We start from the raw sequence: 15,420 nt of genomic DNA on the forward strand, positions 1-15,420 counted from the left end.
CATGTTCTATTTCTGTAATACTGTGTGTAATATATACATTGATAGAGATAAAAAAATGTTATTGATGTGAAAAGATCAGAGAAATGGCATTTCAGTCATTAAATGCATAATGATAAACCTTTATTCAATAAATAAAATTAATTCGTCCTCAGCAGTGGGAGGAAATGTGAGAACTCATAGTAAACCTGTGGTATGCCCAAGAAGTTATGTTGCAAAGCCTTGTTGCTTGTCATGAACAAGCCGGAGATCTAATCCACAACACGAGCATTAATAACAGATCTTTATATGATTTTAGTGGCTTGCTTTGTTAAATTTTCAAATGGGCTGTCAACTCGGATAGAGCCAATGTTAGTCATGATTTATATGGTTTCGTTAAAGATGAAAAGGAAGAGTTCTTTGGTATATAAGCTGACACACATAAGCTTAATATCTCAAAACAAAAAGGGGGTTAGATGGCCGAATGGTTGGTGCGTGCACTTTGCATCATAAGGTCTGTCATTGAGTCAACCGGCGTGGTTTCGATTCCCGGGTTGTACATGACAAGTAGTATGGTTGCCTGTCAAACCTCAGTGTTTTTTCTCCAGGTCCTCTGGTTTCTTCCCACTGCTAAAGACCACTCACAAACAAATTATTGAATTAAAATTGAACAAAATGTTAGTCCCGAAATGACCTGGTTTGTGTTGAGCTGTATTCTTAACTTAGTTTATATAATGTGTGAATTTGAATAAGCTTAATACATTACAATGTTTGTTGAATGTATACAGTTTAGTACTTGGGTGGACCATCCCATATTGAACCAGATACTGGAAATAGAAGTGGGTTCATGTATTCGGAAGTCAAATCAAACATCAAATTGTGATGTAAGGTAAATTATCCTGTCTGAAAGTTTTAGATCATATCTGAAACATCCCTTCAAATTAAAGACCCTTTTTATTTAATATATTTTAACCAAGAAATGAGTTATATTATCCAATCTAATTCAAATTAATCTTACGTTACAGTCAAACAAATATAGAGGTACATGTCGAGTACAAGCCTGGAAGTAAGGCACCAGTCAGAGACATTGTCAGGAACAAATTCAGAAACATTTTGTCTGGAACTTGCTACATGTATTTGTTCAGCATGGTTATGTTTCTGTCAGTATTTTATGGAAATTTTTATACATGTCGAGCACACATTTTTTCGAGTACATCTGAAATCATTATGAATCCATTGTGCACATTGCATGTTCAAAGCTCACAATAAGAGAGTTTATAAAGAGAGAGCTCATATTATGCACTATGCAGCCTGCTTAGTTCACTATATCACAATCTTAAACCAAACAATGTTTTCCAGCTAATAAGCGTGAAATGTTCACAGCAGAATCTAAATTTTTGCTCTAATTGTAAAATATCACAGACAAACTTCAAATTTGACTGGTGATATGAATTTGTTGTCAAAATGGGATTAGGGACGGTTTACTTTTTGTGAAGTTGACAAAATGACAGTTATTCACCTTGACCAAATTAATGAAGGGCATTGTCGGTGAGCAAATGGACTGTCAGTGAAATTTTTAGAGGGGGTTGGCTTGCTATAGATTGGTATGTTAATTAACCCTTTCATTGCGTCTACCGGGTATTATAAAATGTCATTAAAATGTGCATACCCGGTATTACCGGGTACTCAGTACGGCCCTCCCTAAAATTAGCACGGTAACTGCAAGTGCCCTCTATTGTATTTTCTATATACTAGAACATATTTCCACATGTTTCAAAGCAGCAAACCGTAAAATAGCGGAGTGGATAGTGACAACGTAGACGATGCACTCTCAGCGAAGTCGTGAATGACATCTTCACTGACCAAGACAGCGTGGACAATTTCAAGGCGGGTGATACACACAATTCCTTTCCAGTTAGTTGATAATGATAGTAGTCAGGACAGTGATTGGTAGTATGAAGTGTGTGATTTGTTGCACGACGTTCCGCGTACCGCTATGTCTCCCCGTGCATGATGAACAAGCCCAATGTGAACATGATAGTCCTATGTCTGCAGTAGATTCTGACAACAATTCTGATGTTGATAATATTAATAATGCTAGCCTGCTGGATCGTAAAAGACGTAGGCAATTCCTGAGTCCTAAACGTGTAGATCTATTGACTGGCTATAGTGACAATGATATGGGACTTGGGTATGAAAGTGAAATTGATGGTGAAAACAAGGTATTGTAATCCACACATGGTCATGGTCGTGGTGGCATTGCTTGTGGCTGCTATTGATATTTTTGTTCATTTTTATACGCCCACATTGAAATTTGGATGTATATTGCCGTCGCCCCTGTCCGTTCTTGTGAACATTCTAACGCCAAGAGTTATCATCCAATTGTTTTAAAATTGATATATGTTGTTTACATTAGTGAGATGAATGAAGAAGCCTATTTAATTTCAATAATTACCATTTATTACATCTAGAGTTATGGTTCTTGTTCACTTTTTTGAACCTTGTGAACACTCTAATGCCAAAAGTTAACATCCGATCTTTGTGAAATTTATATGCAATATTTAAGTTGGTGAAACAAAGATGCCTATTGAATTTCAACAATTTCCGTTTATTACGTCTAGAGTTATGGCCCTTGTTTCACTTTATTGAACCTTGTGTACGCTCTTACTCAAAAAGTTACCATCTGATCTTTCTGAAATTTATATGCATTATTTAAATTAGGGAAACGCAGAAGTCTATTGAATTTCAGCAATTTCCGTTTACTACATCTAGAGTTATGGCCATTGTTTCACTTTATGGAACCTTGTGAACGCTGGTTATCACCCAATCTTTGTGAAATTTATATGCATGATTTAAATTAGTGAATCGAAGAAGCCTATTGAATTTCAGCAATTTCCGTTTATTACGTCTAAGAGTTATGGCCCTTTTTTCACTTTATTGAATCTTGTGAACGCCAAAAGTTATCATCCGATCTTTCTGAAATTTGTATGCATTATTTAGATTAGTGAATAAAGAAGGCTATTGAATTTCCATTTATTACGTCTAGAGTTATGGCCCTTGTTTCACTTTATGGAACCTTGTGAACACTTTTGTTTCAGTTTATGGAACCTTGTGAACGCTCTAACGGCAAAAGTTATCACCCGATCTTTGTGAAATTTATATACATGATTTAAATTAGTGAAACAAAGAAGCCTTATGAATTTCAGCAATTTACAATAATTACTTCTAGAGTTATGGCCCTTGTTTCACTTTCTTAAACCTTGTTAATGCTCGATTGATGAAAGTTATCAACCGATGGCTATTGAATTTCAGCAATTTCCGTCAATAATTTCTAGAGTTATGGCGATTGTGAACCTTGTGAACGTTTGAATGACAAAAGTGATCATGTGATCTGTATGAAATTTATATATTATTTAAATTAGTAAAACGAAAAAGCCTGTCAAATTTCAACAATTTCTGTAGATTACTTCCACACTTGAGACCCTTGTTTCAGTTTGTATAACCTTGTAAACCCTCAAACGACAAAATTTATAATCTGATCTGTATGGAACTTTCTTGTAAAGGCCCCCAATTACCTACAAAGGAATAAATATGCGAAAACCCTTGTCGAATGCTTGGATGATTTAGCTGCTGTGGGCGTATGTTTCGTTGCCATACAACCTATCTTATATATCTTTATCAAAATCCAGTGAAAAAAACAATATCCCATATTTTATGGAGAAAAATTAGTTTTCGTCTTAGCTTCAGTGAGAAATGAGAAATCCAAAATGGCCGCCATGACGTCACATGACTACATGATTATGCAAATTTCCCAAATTCTATTATTTCCTCTTAGCCCAACCCAACACACTAAAAGAATTTCCATAAAAGCTTCCATAAGTACTGTTTGGCATTTAGTTCCAAGTCCCCTTTTTATACGCCCACATTTTCATGTAGACGTATATTGCCGTCGCCCCTGTCCATCCGTCCACAATTGTTTGTGGACACTCTACAGGTCACAATTCTTATCCGATTTTGACGGAACTTGAAATATAGGTTTATCTCCAAAAGATCTTGGTTGCTTTCGATATTGGCATGTATAGGACCGAAAATTCATGAATTATGGCCCCTGATTGTACAAAAAATCATGTTTTTACATTCCAAAGGAATTATTAGTGAGCAGAAATTCGGCCGTATATCCGTTATCATTCGTCACATCAGTCAGTTATATAGAGAGGCGACTCGTGTTTTCCTTTGGCGTTCGTCACTTCCGATTCAGAAAAACTGTATTACTCAGCTATCGTAGCAATGATCTCTGAGATAAAATTATATTTGGAATGTGTTTAACCAATTCTATCACATATGTGATAATGACTGGCACCAATATTGTCCTTTAAGGCCCCTGATTGTACGAAAAATCGCTTTTTGTTTAGCTTGTTTTCTATCCATCTCTTGCAAAATGTGGGCGTATCCTGAGAGGCAGCCGCTGGTTTTCTCAAAAAAGGGTCTAGCACAGGCAGTGGATTCATGTCTAGCATTGAAAGGGTTAAAACGGTAAATTATTGAAATCCTAAGAAGCTGATAAAGCTTAAAATTACTAAAACTTCACCAAAAGGCTATGAAGGTGTCATTTGAGTTTTACATGTGTTTATATATACCAGGGATAGAAACTAACGCTCGCCCAGTAGCCCATGGCGAGTAAAAGTCAGTACGGACGAATGAAATTCAAAATCAATTAGCCGGTGTGGCGACCTGATATTTTGATAGTTGTAATAATTGATAATTTGTACTTAATGAACATTGTCCCGAAAATCGTCGCCATCACTATTTACGTGTTTTTAATCTTTGGCTGTTCCATTTCGCCATAGCTGTATGAAATCTGAGCAAGCGAGCTTGCTGATTGGTTGAAATTGTATGATAACGAGGGAGGGTACGGAACAGCCTCTGTTTACACCTCGATGAATTATGAAGCGAAAGTCGATATAATTGAATAACTTTTCAGTCACATTTCAGGTTAATTATCATAAATCGCCTAACCTAATCGTTGATAAAATATGAAGCAATTTAGCGAAGAACATGGATGTTAGAAGGTTTTATAACAGCGATATACAATGTATTATGGCAATGAAGACACTCGTAAATACACATGCTCTGCTATAAATAACTTCATCACTCGGTGACAACTTATGATATTAAATTTTAAGGACATTACATCATATTATTTTGCACATCACAACTGAATTTATAAAACATAAATGAAATATGAATACAAATGAGGCCCCTGAAAAAATCTATTGTATTGAAGATTAAACTTCCAAAGGACAAATATGAAATGAAATGTATCAAATTGAATTTTAATATATACAATGTATGTCTTCATGACTGATTAATGAATTCATTATTTGATGAAAAAACAGAGGCAACAATGAACAAAGTCTATTTGTTGTATTATTAAATTTGCCAAAATAAATTTAAGTGCATGCATTTTGGTGTTTTTGATTGATTAATGATGAACAAAACAACAGTCTAAATCAGAATTTTTACGTCTGGTGTCAGTTTTTTTTACTGGGCTAGTAGAATGTTGGCTGGGCTAGTAAGATCTGAAAGCTACTAGCCCAAATGGCTAGTGACCATTTTAGGTTAGTCTCTACCCATACTGTCATCAATACAGCTGTACAAAGTGATAATTTGGAACAATTTTAGCAGTTTGCACTCAGAGTTACACCCCTTGAAGAACAATTAGAAGTATGGATTTCAAGCATTTTAAAACCATGTTAAGTTTATGATAACCTTTATATAAATGTGGTAGCTGGTAGAGAGTTGTATATATTTATTGCTCGGCAACCAATTTTCTGTAAAATTTGTGTGTACTTATGTACATTTGCATTACAGATATTATCCCAATTCAAAATGTCAGTAATGTTGTCTTAAATCAGTGGAATAGAATGATTTCTATAATAAGGTAACCACGGTGGCTTAGTGAGTTAACCTGGAGGTCCCTTGTTCGATCGCTGTATTAGCTGAGAAGGTTTATAGGGATTTTCAGGCATGGTTCCCCATTGTGACTGGTGTAGGACAGAGGTCCTTGCAAGGGACAATGTATAGTCGTTTGGATGGGATAAAAAAATTGAGGTCCAGTGTACACATTAATATGCACATAAAAGAACCCTTGACAGAATTCGAAGTAAAAGGAGGCGAAATTTCCTTCATGGCATACTGCATGGTGTATGCCTGTCTTCATTAGACCAGTTAGTGCAGAAAAGTAGAATGCTAAACCCCATTTCATTTAATATCTGAAATAAAAAGTGAACACCTCCATAGTTGAAATGATTAGTTTACCCTGAAGGATAAAAGCAATAGACTATTAATACAATTGCGGTTAATAAACAAACAGTATGGAGGTAATAATCAGTTCATCAATCTTTATATTGATCTGTTAGCAGTGTTGATTGTTTTTGGAGGCATGTTTTACATCAAACCAACTCGATTTTTTGTCTCAACAACCGGAAAACATATTTTTTTGTGGATGGAAAGGATCAAACATATTTCAGTTTCACTGGATTGAACAAATTAATAGAAGTGCTATTAGATAGGGCTTTTTTTTTTTAAAATGATTTTTTGCCCAGTTTTGCTTCATATACGTGATTTTTATATGGCAGGATAAGAGATTAGAAGTTATAGAAAATTCATTTTACGTAAAACAATAGCATTAACAGTTGTACGTGTATACATGTGGTGCATTTCTTAAAAAAAAAATCTGTGGTCAGGTCACACCCCTTCAAATTCAAGATTTTTATCAGATAGTTGTGACAAGTCTATGTTCAGTCAGAGCCTTATTAAGACATGGGGCTCAGTGCACTGCCTATAATGCTGATTTAATCATTGAAGTCGGTGAAAAAGGACTGGTCTGATACTATGTTATCATGGTGTAATTGTTGCATTATGTCCCTTTAAAATTTTGTTTTATAGATTAGAGTTCATTTATTTGAAACATCAGACTGAAAGGATACCTCTACCTACTGCGTTCTTAATGTACTAGATGCTGTATGGCCATGGGGTGTTAGCAGAATACACAATGCTCAAGGCATCTTTTTATATACCTTATACATGTACTATTCTGACATTTTCAGTATGGTCCTTCTGCCAAAAATCTCTTTGATTAAAAGGCGTTCCTTCCATCTGACATTTTTACTATCCTGCACATGAAATAAATAAAGTGTGTTTAAAAAGAGAAATTCTTGTTTTTCTGTATTCGAATGAACTTTGAAATAGTGTAGAATCTAAAATGATAACATCAGTAGTCATCTTGTTAGAATATTCTTAGCTACTTTATCAAGTCTCTTGCAGTTGTAGGGTTTGTCAAGCTTGACAGATAAATCTTCATTATTTAAACTCTTCTTGCAAAAATGGTGAAGGGCTTTTGTGGCATCGTTTGATTTAAACTATCTAATGCATAGTAAAAGATCCTTTTTGCAATCGGCCTAAAATGGGTTACTAGTTTACACACAGACATTTTATATGACCATACTGACATACTTTTATTTGCCCACACACTATATGTTTTATATGCCCACATTGAGACGTACACGTTTTACTTGTCCACACTGATACACCTTTTACATATCCACACTGATACACGTTTTACATGTCCACACTGAATTGTCTTAAATGTGAGATGGGCGTGGTACATATTTTTCTCTAATGTAATGACCAAGTACAAAGTTCTTCATCCTGGAAGAAATCGGTGCATTTTTTTAAAACAAAACTTGGGATAAAAATATGTATTTTTGATATAGTATTTATTTTTTTATTGTCTCTGCCTTTTTTGATATGAGTGGCATTATTTTGACTTCACGAGTTATCCAGTCTTAAATCTATATATCAGCATTTGTACACATTAAAAGGTGGTTGTATGTCTGGATAATGGTACTTGTTTTTTAAGATTCTATTGGTGCCATTGTTTTGTACCTGCACACATTGAAATGTCTTATGCTCTAACACCATAAGTCATCATCTGATCCTCTTTAAATGCATTGTTATCAAATGAGCATCATTATCAAATAACAGAGGTTTCCAATAATTACTCCCCGAGTTATTGCTCTTGCTGAAAATTCAGTTTTAAAAATATTGTATTGCACAGGACTAATGCCAGAAGAAACTATAAAACTTTTATTAAAATTAAAGGTGCTACAAATATAGATTATAAATAGATTTTTTACTATGCATTAAAATTAAGATAATAAGCTTATAGTCACTTCTATTGTCAATAAGTTGAAGGCTAATAGTATGTAATAGGCCTTATATACATGTACTTACAATATTAGATGTAGGAGTAAGATGTCGTCAAACCACTTGATGTGTTATAAACTCAAACACCACTTGTAACTATATTAACCTATTACTTCCTCCTTGAAAAATGAGTATGTTTGATTTATGATTCAGAAAAAAAAGCCTTATTTAAAATTTTGTATTTTTCAGAATTTCCATAGATGTTAATTGTGTGTGTTTGACATACAGTTTCTTTACCAATCATTGATTGTTTTAAACATATCATATTTACTCCAGGTCCATTAATTACAGGTGAGTTATAAAATTATCAAAATATAGTCACAGCTTTAATGTCTTTAGTCAGGCCACCGATGTGGTTTCCCCATGTCAGTGGTGCAGGATGGGAGGACCTGACAAGGAGAGCACCGTTTCATTTGCTGCAGTTGTTCTTTTGTTGTACTGGTTTAATTTGCTGCTGTTTAATTTGTTGGTTATTTCAATATTTGGTTATATTGTATTTCAATATTTTTAAATATAATAATTAATGTTTACATTTTCTAACTTATGAATTTAAATAAATAAAAAAGAATGCACACCACATTTACTGACACTGTGACTAAAACAAAAACAACTTTGAAAAAAAGAATTATCTCTTTTGTCATGAATTGATTGAACACAGTTTACATGATTCACTTGTGATCTTTTCAATTCATTGTGAAATAATATAGATAAGTGTATCAAATCTATCTATTAAACAAGTGATCACTAGTGAGTTTTACAATCTATTACTGTATGAAATAATAAATGTGTCAATAATCACTTGTGTCTCATTAAATAGAGAGGGAAAGAGACAAGTCTGGGCATTATCTGGGTTAAGATAGGCAATCAGTGGCATATGCAGGATATCTGAAATTTTGGAGTGGGGCCCTACTGATATTAAAGCAGTCCTACTATTCTATACTTTGCTGATTGGTGAATTGAAAATAGTTCTTAGTTTGCAAAAGTTAAATATCACTCTTTTGAATATGTACTACCAGTATGGACAAGGTGAAGGATTTTATAAATTGTTAAAAAGGACCTATAAAGTAGCATACACAATGACACAGAAATCATTCTATATAATTAAAATCATAGACCGTACATGTATGTATGCATATAACGTACATGTATGTATGCATATAGTACACTATCATAAATGACCCAAGAACTCAATTCTATAATATCATGGACCGTGTATACATATAATATACAGTCCATGGTAGTATACACAATGACTTTTGACCATTTTGTCAGATTTGAAATAAAGTATTGAATTATATAAAGTACTTGAAACAAATCGAGATTTAGGGGCTTTGATTGACCCTGAAAACATTATCAGAGTAAGGTGACTTGTCACGTACAATCTACAATCGTGGGATTAAAAAGACTAAAACATACTGCATATAGATATGAGATTGTTGATATATTGCATCATATATAATTAGTCAGATATAAACATATCAAACTTCACATCATTCTCAAATGTCTGAAAGAAAAGAATCTAACGACTTGTTGGCGGGCACAACAGTTAGAAATGAATGAAGAGAGGGTGGAACTGGAAACCCATCCCTCATAGCACACTGCATGGCATATGCACACTTCTTAAGCAGTAGGAGCAGAAAAGTAGTGGAATTTGTCAGAAGGCTACATGTTATAGTCATTTTTATACGCCTACATTTTCATGTGGACGTATATATTGTCGTCGCCCCTGTCCGTCCATCCGGACGTCCACAATTGTTTGTGAACACTCTAGAGGTCACAATTTTTATCTGATTTCAACGAAACTTGAAATATAGGTTTATCACCCTAATATCTCGGTTCCTTTCGATATTGGCATGTATCGGACTGTAACTTGATTGTACGAAAAATCGCGTGTTTAGCTTGTGAACACTGTAGATGTCACAATTTTTATCCGATTTGGTTTAAACTTGAAATATATGTTTATAACCCACAGACCGCAGTTCCTTACAATATTTGCCTATAACGGACCATAACTTCCTCAATTATGGCCCCTAATTGTACGCAAAATCGCGTTTTTAACTTGTGGACCCTATAGAGGTCATAATTTTTATCCGATTTAAAAAAACGTGTAAGTATATCACCGTTACACCCTAAGGATGACAGAGTGCGAATTTCGTGAAAATCAGATTAAAACTGACTGACAAAATGGCCGCCCATCGTTCTCAAATAGCGTAAAAATATGGTATATCAAGGTTGTGGACTCTATAGAGGTCACAATTTTTATCTGATTTTGTTGAAACTTGAAATGTAAGTTTATAACCCAAAGATCTCAGTTCCTTTCGATATTCGCGCATATCGGACGGTAACTTCCTGAATTATGGCCCCTGATTGTACGAAAAATCGAGTTTATTAGCTTGTGGACCCTATGGCCCTTGATCACTTCAAAAAATGTTATGGATGCTCTAGAGGCTAACGCTAATATCTGATTCCCTTTAAATTTATACGCAGTGTTTGAGGTCATGAGACGAAGAATCCTATTGATTTTCAACAATTTCCGATAATTACTGCCAAAGTTATAGCCCTTGATCACTTTGAAAAATCTTGTGACGCTCTAGAGGGTTAAGTTATCATCCGATTGACCTCAGACTGATACGGGGATCACGTGGCTAAGTGGGTAAGACGCTAGCTCGCTAGTCTGGAGGTCGGGTGTTCGATCCCTGCATTGGCCGAGAAAGTTCATCCAGATTTTCCGGCGTGGTTCTCCCTTGTCAGTGATGCAGGACGGAGGGGCTGCTAAGGAAAGCTGTCTAGTCGTTCGGATGGGACGAAAAATCGAGGTCCCGTGTACACATTGGCGTGCAAGTAAAAGATCCCTTGGCAGTTGGAATTCGATATAAGAGTAGGCCGTAGTGCCGCTGCCCGGGCAAAATTTCACTCATAGCACACTGTATGGCGTATGCCCGTCTTCATTAGCCCAGGTTAGGAGCAGAACAGTTGGACGTTAAACCCCATTTCATTTCATTTCATTTCATTTTCAGATTGATACACAGAGTCTAAGGTCTTGAGACGAACAAGTATATTGATTTTCAATCAATTTTGATAACTTGAACAGCTAAATCCATGATAGTAAATGTTTCGTATAATAAACGTTAGCATGCGGCAGAACTTTTTAAAAACCAAACAAATTCTAAAGATTTTCTGATAATTACTTAATGAGTTCTTACTCTTAATCAGATTTTAGTGTATTATAAATGTTTCATTACCGAAAAAAGTAAAAATATGCGACAACTCTTGTTGACTGCCCGGACGATTTAGCTACTGTGGGCGTATGTTTCGCTACCTGGCAACCTATGTTTTTTATTGCACTCTAAATAGTTATAATTTGTTATACAATTACCAGACCGTTTATTTAGTGATGGTAAATGGGACAAACTGTTAAGGCTTGCATAAATATTGTGGTATAATTATCGATATCTTGAAGATATTTATTTATGGTGGGGCACCCTATACATACATAACAGGGTTGATTGCCATCAGAAATCTGGCTTGAAGATGGGTCTACTGTACATATAATTTGCCGGGATATCTGACCTTGGCTGTTTGTGCAACATGTTTTATTCACATGTTTATCATTGCCAGTATAAAGAAGTCAAAAAGCTTATTTTATGTAAATATGACTTGTTGATACTTATTCGAGATGGACTCTCAATCAAATATTGCATATATTTGGATCTTGATAGACAAGACTGTAGGATGATAAGTTTAGTTCGTGTGTTGATCCTTTACCTGGTTGAACAGGTCAATGAGCAATATGTGACTTTAAATTTATTTAACACGTAAATATGAATTGTTGATATTTATTCAACATGGACCCCCATTTCATCATGTAGACCAGATAACCGTGTCATAATTGCACTACTTCTGCTTACCAGGTAATTGATTTCATTGTGTGTGTACAAATGGGTATAATTTTAATTACCAACCAAACTGAGGCTAGCATTCTTAGAAGAAACAATAATTGGGTTGCTGTGGAATTGTACATGAAAATTGTTTTAAAAAATCACCAAACAGTATGACAGATTTATAGTCAATACAGACCATTGATTTGAGGAGATAAAGCAGACTAGACTATATTGTAGTCATTTTCTCTGAATTGATGTCTGTATCATTGACTACTGACAGCTGATGGTCAGAGTCTCAGGTCGATGACCTACATGTTACAGGTTCATCAGAGGCCATCACTAAGGCTGTGTCCACATTGGCATTAGTATTTAATATTAACTATGTATACCAAAAATGAACTTATATTCTTTGGTATGGTAAAAGATTGGTTGCCAGGCAATGAAACGTACGCCCCCGGCAGCTAAATCGTCCGAGCGTTCGACAAAGGTTGTCGCACATTTATTCTTTTATCACCAACGTTTCGGGGCTATTCTGCATTTGAATATGCACCCAGGTGATACATATGTAATATTGCATACATATGGATGAGCTAGGATTGGGAGTGTACATAGCTCATTTATGGAGAAGTGGTCACTGTACATTAAATCCCAAATCCGTTTCAATATTACATTATATACAGTTTAAAAATACATTATTTACAAGATCATATCAAAGGGTTATTAAACGTCTTAACCCTATCTCCTATCTCATCTGATCTCCCTGTATATTTTTATGTCTCTTCTGTCTGTGTAGGGGTCTTTTAAACAAACTAATTTGCATACAGACAAAAAGACAATCATTTCAACAAATCAGATTAAAGATAAAATTAGGGATAAAAATATATAGTAACGAATCAAATGAAAGAAGTTAAATTAATATATAAATTTCATTGGGTAAAAGTTTTACAGTAAAAAAATTATAGAATTAGTTAATAAGCTTTAAGCCCTAAATAAAGTAAAAAGCGTTGACACTTGCTTGGCACTGATCTGACTGCATTGTTATAACACAGTCAAGACCATTGTTGCTTTTAGGAAATTTTAGGCAATTACTTTATAGACTTTAAATCAAAATATTAACATTAAAAGTAAAGACAGACTAATAACCTTAATGTTAGCTATATTGCCTATGTACGTGAATACAGAGTTAAGAATTAAATTATGTATTCTTAAAATAAAATTTGAAAAAGAACTAAAAATTAGTACCACTATTCGGTGATACTTTTGTAGATAATTACATATCAGATTATAATTTTCGTCATATGAGGGTTCACAAGGTTCTACAAACTGAAATAAGGGCCTTAACTCTGATAGTAATGTATAGAAATTGTTAAAATGTGACCGGCTTTTTCATTTTACTAATTCAAATAATGCATATAAACAGGGCTCACACTGACTTTCAATTTTTTTCCGCCAAAATAGATGATAATTTTTATATAAAAAAATGTTAATATTTTTTTTCCGCCAACTGGAAGTTTTATCTGCCAAAAATGTGTGATAAAAAAGACAACATCTAACGATTTTATGTCTCAGCTAGGCTTATTAATATTCTAAAACAATTACCGATATATACAATACAATATACAACAACTTTGCATTTTATGTCTCAATTATTCTAAAACAATTACAGATATATACAATACAATATACAACAACTTTGGATTTAATAAGATCCCTTTTTTTTCTTTTTTTTTTGGTGACTTTAGTCTATTTGAACACCATACTGCACAATATATTTTCAGTATTTACATGTCAGATCTCATTCAAGGATTGCCAATTTTCTATAAATTTAATCGCCTCTTTCATATTTTTATCGCAAATTGTGACTTTGGCGAGCGACAGCGCGAGCCCTGCATATAAATTTCATACATGTTGGATTATAACTTTTGCCATTTGAACGTTCACAAGTTCAACAAAGTAAAACAAGTGCCATTAATTTAGAAGTAATCGACAGAAATTGCTGACATTCAATAGGATTCTTTATTTCACCAATTTAAATAATGCATATAAATTTCATAAAAATCGGATTATCACTTTCATCATTTGCACATTCACAAGGTTCATCAAGGGCCTTAACTTTACAAGTAATTATTAAAATAATGCTGAAATTCAATAGGATTCTTCATTTCACTAATTTAAATGATGCATATAAATTTCGTACAGATCAGATGATAACATTAATCCTTCGAATGTTCACAAGGTTCAGCAAAGTTAAACAAGGGCTATAACTCTAGTCGTAATTATTGGAAATTATTGGAAATGATCTTTGTAAATTTCATGGGTCCATGTCAAAACCCCCTCTGGTCAAAACCCCCTAGGTCATAACCCCCTTGGACTTAAATTAAAAACGGACAAAACCCCCCCTTTTTATTTATTTATTTTTTATTAATTTATTTCCTTTATTTATTATTATTTAAAAATGAATATCTGAAAAATAAAATATTATTTAAAAAAAAAATATGACCAACTAAGACAATTGACCACACAATTAACATAACATAATCTGCTTTTTACTAGGAATAACATAGCCTCAGTTATTGTAATCATTCAAGTGAAAAGCAATTATTTGATCAATCTCAACTGAAGTCATGGCGCTACAATTTAAAATCTCCTATACCAAACCCTATTCCCAGCAGAACTCTGGAACGTTCATCTGACAACACTTGGTGGTGGGTCTCGCACTAACAATCTATGCAAGTCTTGGAACAGGGCTTCAGTTCCCTGCTGGGAATATCAAGACCCCACAATCTGGCGGGCTCTCGAACATCTCCATCTGGATCACAGCAATGTCAAGTCTGCACTCCTGCAATACTCACGCGGACAACCACCAAAAAACAACAGGAGATCCACAAGAAAGACTTTACAACTTGTGTGCAAACCAGGGCTTCCACTTCAAAATTTTCCCAGCCGGTCATTTTTCACGTGGAGAAAGTGGTGCTATTTTTAGCACATAACAAGAAGACACAAAACAACATGATATTGAAATGCTGATCGGGTTTAATTGGTTCAAGGACAGTCGCAAAGAAATTTAATCTCACGTCGGCATTTATACCCACCCACTCAATAAAGGAACACATGTAATCAATTATCATTTATTTATTTATTTATTAATATATAAAAAAATATAACAACAAGAAACATTCATTCATCGCAAGTACACTATTTTCTTACAACATCACCCGTATACACGTATACTCCTCGCATCTCTAATGGAACTGTTGTGGTATAACATCTTTAAATAGTCGATCTTCATGTTCAT

General features: G+C 34.3%; 1 protein-coding gene across 1 annotated transcript in view; it reads left to right on the forward strand.

The window, feature by feature from the left end:
- Positions 1-15,420, forward strand: part of LOC126807667 (influenza virus NS1A-binding protein homolog A) — a 61,036-nt gene that overhangs the window by 16,674 nt on the left and 28,942 nt on the right. Inside the window, exon 2 of the mRNA XM_050532425.2 lies at positions 8,434-8,535. The gene's annotated coding sequence lies outside the window, so the exon portion shown is untranslated. The remainder of the gene's footprint in view (positions 1-8,433; positions 8,536-15,420) is intronic.

Source organism: Patella vulgata, chromosome 1 (genome assembly GCF_932274485.2).
Source record: "Patella vulgata chromosome 1, xgPatVulg1.2, whole genome shotgun sequence".
NCBI classification, from domain to species: domain Eukaryota; kingdom Metazoa; phylum Mollusca; class Gastropoda; family Patellidae; genus Patella; species Patella vulgata.